The sequence below is a fragment of the Papio anubis genome, chromosome 2, assembly GCF_008728515.1.
Source record: "Papio anubis isolate 15944 chromosome 2, Panubis1.0, whole genome shotgun sequence".
NCBI classification, from domain to species: Eukaryota; Metazoa; Chordata; class Mammalia; order Primates; family Cercopithecidae; genus Papio; species Papio anubis.
This window is the reverse complement of record NC_044977.1, coordinates 2,008,455-2,014,998: the sequence shown is the minus strand read 5'-3', so window position 1 is coordinate 2,014,998 and position 6,544 is coordinate 2,008,455.

Below are 6,544 nucleotides of genomic sequence, written 5' to 3'. Positions count from 1 at the left end.
CTGTCTTTTTAAATGTCCACAGTGATACACCAATGTCACAAAACCCAGTTCCATGTATGCAAGAAAGATAATTTGATTGGCTAGCTGGGGTCGCATGCTCATTGATGGCTGTATCACCCGTGGACATAAAAGAAAAACATGCCTACAGGTACCCTACCCTGTAAATGGGAGTGAGTAGTAGAGGTAGTGCTTAAAGGGACATAATTTGGCCAGTTTCAAAAGAAAAAAATCAATATTCTGCATTTTGATTTATAGTGAATTGTGTAATATCAATTTATTTTTAATTTGGATCAGTGGAGTTGGGGTTCACAGGTTAATTAATCCAATGATGTTGAGGCAATCCAACCTCATATGCTAAAAATAATTTACCACCTAAGCTAAGTAAACATGTTTTCTACAAATAACGTACTTGTGAATTTAGCTTTCTATATCAAATATTCATACCCTTAAAGTTTATGTCAACTAACCTTCTAACAACAATAAAAAAATTTAAAATTGTAGGAAAGTCTTTTATCATTTGGCAAACAGACTTAAAAGTTAAAATTTCTAATGATAAGGCACAAAATATGTATGACTCTACATAAATACATTGTACCTGATACATACACCTTTGTTAGCCTCTTCTCTTATCAACACAAACAGAGGCTTATTGTTAATCCAGTAATTTTTATTTTCAAAATCACTTGTATTTTCTCAAAACTTCTTTCAGTTAAGTTTCTCTCAACCTAATTTTAATCAAGGAACAATTAAAAATATTTGGGACTTCTATTTTTTATTATTGTAAAAGTTACACCAAAAAGTATTTACAACATGTTATCCACAAAACGGAGAAGGATGAGTTGCCTATATCAAGACTGTTAAACAGACAAGGGCCTAAACAAGTCATACCATGTTTTAGAAGTTGTGGGAAACTTCATTAACCCAAACCAAGCTAAGAAACCAGATGTTAGGTATAGGGCTAGAGCTCAGAACAAGGCCCTACTACTGAGCATGAGTCTTTGTAATTACTCAAGTGGGTGTATGGAAGAAAAAATAAAATAAAATTCACTAAATGCAAAAACTACACTGAGCATAACGTAAACTTTCATTCATAATTAATGGCCGCTGTATCTTCAATATGAGCATCAATTCTTACGTACACACTTCAAGGTGGTAAACTAGAAGAGACCATTCTCCAATCTGCCTCTTTTCATAACATATCCATGTAACAAATGCTTATATACAACAGAAAAACCAGAGAGTACTGAAGGATAATGTGAAAACGTGAACAACTGACTCATAATTTTAATGCATTTTTACCGTCTAATATTGAAAGGGGACAGGAGGCTCACACCTGTAATCCCAGCACTTTTAGAGGCCGAGGTGGGTGGATCACTTGAGATCAGGAGTTCAAAACCAGCCTGACCAACATGGTGAAAACCTGTGTCTACTGAAAATACAACATTTACCGGGCCTGGTGACCCATGCCTGTAATTCCAGCTACTTGGGAGGCTGAAGCAGGACAATTGCTTGAACCCAGGAGGTGGAGGTTGCAGTGAGCCGAGATCACACTATTGCACTCCAGCCTGGGCAACAAGAGTGAAACTCGATCCCCCCCAAAAACGAAAGAGGACAGAAACTTCTGGAACATAAAATTTAAATACAGTATTTTATTTATATATAATGCAATTATACATATTTTGTTATTTTTATTAGCATAGAGGCACTGGAGTGATGTTGTAAGTTAGCCGGGATGTAGTGACACTACAGTGAAGAAAATACACCTTTTATGGGGGACATTTCCCTAATGTTAATGTCACTGAAAGTAAATCTATGGTATAGTTCTAAATTAAAAACCTAGTACCTCTTGACTCAAATTTCAGTGGCAAAATTTTAGGAACATTGTGGGACTGTCTATATAACGCATGTGACAATTTTAATAGGAAAAATAAATCGTTCACAGAGTTCACCCGGAAAGAAAGTCAGCAAGGAGCTGCCATGGGAAACGGCTCCACGGATGACTCAGAACTGGAGCAAGTTCACAGATGTTTGGTCTCTGATAAGAAAGAGGTGCCAGTTATAATTTGCCTGAGGTGACCTTTTAAAATCATGTCAGGTCCCAAAGAACTACCACCATCTGGATGGCTGCTGGCTCTAAGATGTGGATCCGAATTAGGCATAAAAAGTAAACCAGGATTATTTTAAACAGTGGCAAACTATTCTTAATTTGTAAGAGTCACTTTTTGGCTCCCTGGTTTAGACCTATTACTATCTTTATGTGGTTCCTAATCTCCTGGGTGATACTAAACATGGGCCTTTATGGTGACTCTCATCATAAGCCAACTTACACAAAGAACAAGGAGAATGAGCCTCTGCTCATTTCCTAGTCTCAAATTTCTTCTAGAGGAAGAATCATGTCTGCAGATTAGGACACATAATATGTGATAGACAACTACACAATTAATTGTCTACATCTCATTCTAGCAAAGTTATTTGGGAGAAACAATAGTTATATACTATACCTGGGAACTCTCAAGCATGCAAGAATAGAGGGACTTTTCACATACAATACATTCTATCCCATAGAACAAAACTCTCCCCAGATTATTTTCAGGCATTCAACAACGACAGAACTAGCTAGACAACATGTGGCTCCAGTATTAACTACCATTTATTTCTTTTTGTTGTTCTCAATAATAATATTTTTCGTAACACCCTGGTCCTGTGTCCAATAATCAGGATGGATGTATTGCTCATGTGATCCTTACTGAAATTTTAACCCTGATTAGATAAACTCCATTGTGTTCTCGAATCACTCCACTGCTTCAATCAAAGAAACAAAGTAACAAAAACACAAGACATCTCATAGTTTTTCCCGCTTTGCCTCCTATTTTGCCTGTTTTCCCCAAAATCCTTGGAAACCTACATCCTTTTTTTTCTGGATGCATTGACAACTTATTTTATCCTTGCTAACTACTCAAAATATCTTTTCCTCTTCCTATTATTAATCAGTAAGGTCAATTCAACAGTATCTGTATTTTTAATTGCTTAATTTTGAGTTTCAAATAAAATTAGCTCTAAAAATATTAATAATGATTGTTTTCATCTTAATGTTATTAAACACACGCAGACACAGAATTGGCTAGAAAATGTGTTAATGTAAGTTTTTGCAGTTAGTCACTCCAAAATTGAATCACACTACCTCCTCAAGGCACACTGGCTCCTCATCTAAGGGCATATGTACAATCCAAAAGCACAGAATCCAGGAATAAATAGGCTCTATAGGGCTTGCCTACTATATCTAAATTTTCTAAGGGATGGACTTGGATTCTCCTTGTTGATTGTAATCCTTCTACTCACATGCCTTTCCATTCCTGTCTATACAAATCACTGCTCTCTGGCCACACTGTCCTGAAGGGAGAACCAGTTTCTCAAAATGGAATAAACATCCAACAAACATTGAATGAAGACCAAACTGTGTATTAGACCCAATATTATATACTTAGATACAGATATTCCTTCCCTAAGGAGCCGCTATCTAGTGTGGAGAAAGCGGAGAGCTATGCTAACTATTATAGTAGATATAAGCACAACATTTTGGTGATAGATGAACTACAGTGTAGTAGAAAGTACAGAAAATAGTTAAATATGTACAGGGTCACATCTCAACTCTGCTACTTAAATTTCTTTAAAAATTTATTTAAAGACAGGGTCTTGTTCTGTCACCTAGGCTGGAGTGCATTGGTGTGATCACAGCTCCCTACAGCCTTGAACTTCTGGGCTTGAGTGATCCTCCTGCTTCAGCCTCCCAAGCAGCTGGGACTACAGGGGCAGGCCGCCACACCTGGCTTTGATACCTTGTATTTGACAGAGGAAATGTTACATAATATCTATAGATATGTTTCTTTATTGAAAATGGGGCATTTCTAATCTATACCTTGTAAGAGTGTCATCAAGAGTAATGATAGTTTATGAAAATTGCGTGTAGCATTGTAGGTCCATAAAACAGACCAGCTGTGATGAGTGTCAAGAAGAGGACCCAAGGAAGAGTACTTAATTCTTCCTGAAGATGATCAAAAGAGAAGGATCTAAGAGGAAGTAACTGGTAAACACAGGCAAGTCGGATCCTGATATCTATGTATATTAAATTAAAGACTTTCGACTTAAACCCGAAGTTACCGTGAAAGACTTTTAGAAAATAAGTGACATGAATAAATTAGCATTTCAGGAAAAAAAAAACATCTGAGCCACTATATAGAACATGAATGGAAGCTGAGCAAGATTGTAAGGAAGAAGGCTAACTGGAATGCTCTTAAGAATAGACAAGAGGAGCAGTTTCATGGAAGTGAATTTGTTTGTTGGCTGTGGACATGAATGGAACAAAAATTGGTTGTTAATCGGGTATGGAGGGGATCAGAGTTTGACTCTGAGGATGCTGGATTAAAAGTTGTCTGTGTTACCAACATAATTAAAGCACAGGGTGAGCAGGTTTTAGGAGGTGGGGATGCTCCAACTGCAAGAGAAGTGAAACTAGCTCGAATACCAAGTGTCCATGAGGAAATGAAACTGATATTCCTTTGTAGTTTGTGGAACAAAACTCATAACTTTGTGGTTGCATTGCATATAAGATAAAACTAGTTTCCTTTAAGGGTAGTGCCAACTTTACATTTTATCTATTTGTTTAAACTTCTTTTAAGGTTTCCTATAATCTGGTGGGGAGAAATCCTCAAACTACTCCTTTGTAAATGTGTAATACGTCCTTTTCTTTTCTTTCTTTCTTTCTTTCTTTCTTTGTTTCTGGTTTTTATTTTTTTTATTTTTTGAAGAGTCTCGCTTTATCACCCAGGCTGGAGTGCAGTGGCGCAATCTTCACTCACTGCTGCAACCTCCACTTCCCGGCTTCAAGCAATTCTCTGCCTCAGCCTTCCAAGTAGCTGGGATTACAGGCGCCTGCCACCATGCCTGGCTAATTTTTGTATTTTATTTTTAGTAGAGATGGCGTTTCACCATCTTGGCCAGGCTGGTCTTGAACTTCTGACCTCATGATCCACCCACCTCAGCCCCCAAAGTGATATGTCCTTTTCTTAATACATGCATACATACAAAGTGTGGGTCCCAAATTTATAAAAAATCAAACTTGATTACACAATCATCTTATCTTTCATAGCTAATGTCAATGATAAATAACCAAGCAAGCAATTCTTTTCTAAGAAACCCTTTTTGGCCTCATCTTCTTTCTTCTCCCTTATCTAACAAAATATGGTGTATTCTGATAAGTTGTACTTGCAAAAATAACATAATCAATCATTTTCAAAATGATGATTTCACATCTTGGCTATAATAGGAATGATCTCTGCATAATCTTAATATAATAACTTATTTTAAACCCCAAATTATCTGTATTATACATAATCATATTACATTACTAAAAAATAACACAGCATTTGGCCAAATTGTCGGTAATAAAATTATAGTTTTAAGTTTGTGCACAACTGGAATATAATTGAATTTCAGAGTCGACTAAAACCAGACTATAAAAATGGACACTGGGTAATATTAAACTGTAGTAAGCTGAATAATGATCCCCAAAGATGCTAACATTTGAATCCCCAGAAGTTGTCAATATGTTACGTTATGTAATAAAAGAGGTTTTGCAGAGGTGATTAAATCACAGGGTTTGAGATGGGGGAATCACCCTGGTTATTCAAGGTGTTCGCGAAGAAATCACAAATGCCCTTGCAAATGGGAGGCAGAAACATTGGACTGAAAAGAGGGTCATGTGATAACGGAAACAGACAAGGAAGTGATTTGTGGCAGATAAGTAACCATCAGTTGCCTCTGGTCGTTGGAAGAGGCAAAGAACAGGTTCTCTCCTCCTGCCTCTGAAAGGAACCAGTCCTGCTGGCTCCTTGATTTTAGCCAAGAGAGACTCATTTTGGGCTTCTAATATCCAGAACTGTGAGAGAATAACTTTGTGTTGTTTTGAGCCCCTAGGTTTGTAATACTTTGTGACAGCAGCAATAGAAAATGAATACCTAGAAGAGGGACACTGCTGAAAGAAATACCCAAAAGGGTAGAAATGATTTTGGAATTTGGTAATGGGAAGAGGCTGGAAGAATTATGAAGCAGGGGATGGAAAAGTATAAATTTCCTTGAAGAGATTATTAGTAGAAATATGGTCGGTAGTGATTCTCACAGCGAGAATGCACAAGGGAACGAGGGGCATGGTGAAGAAGGCCTATGTCACCTTAGAGAATCCCTAAATCACCAGAAACAGGTTGTTGATAGAAATAAGAATATTAGGCCCAGTGCAGTGACTCACACCTGTAATCTTAGCACTTTGGGAGGCCGAGGTGGGCAGATCACGAGGTCCAGAGATCAAGACCATCCTGGCCAACATGGTAAAACCCCATCTCTACGAAAAATGCAAAAATTAGCTGGGCATGGTGGCACGTGCCTATAGTCCCAGCTACTCGGGAGGCTAAGGCAGGAGAATCAGTTGAACCCAGGAGGCGGAGGTTGCAGTGAGCCGAGATCATGCCACTGCACTCCAGCCGGGAGACAG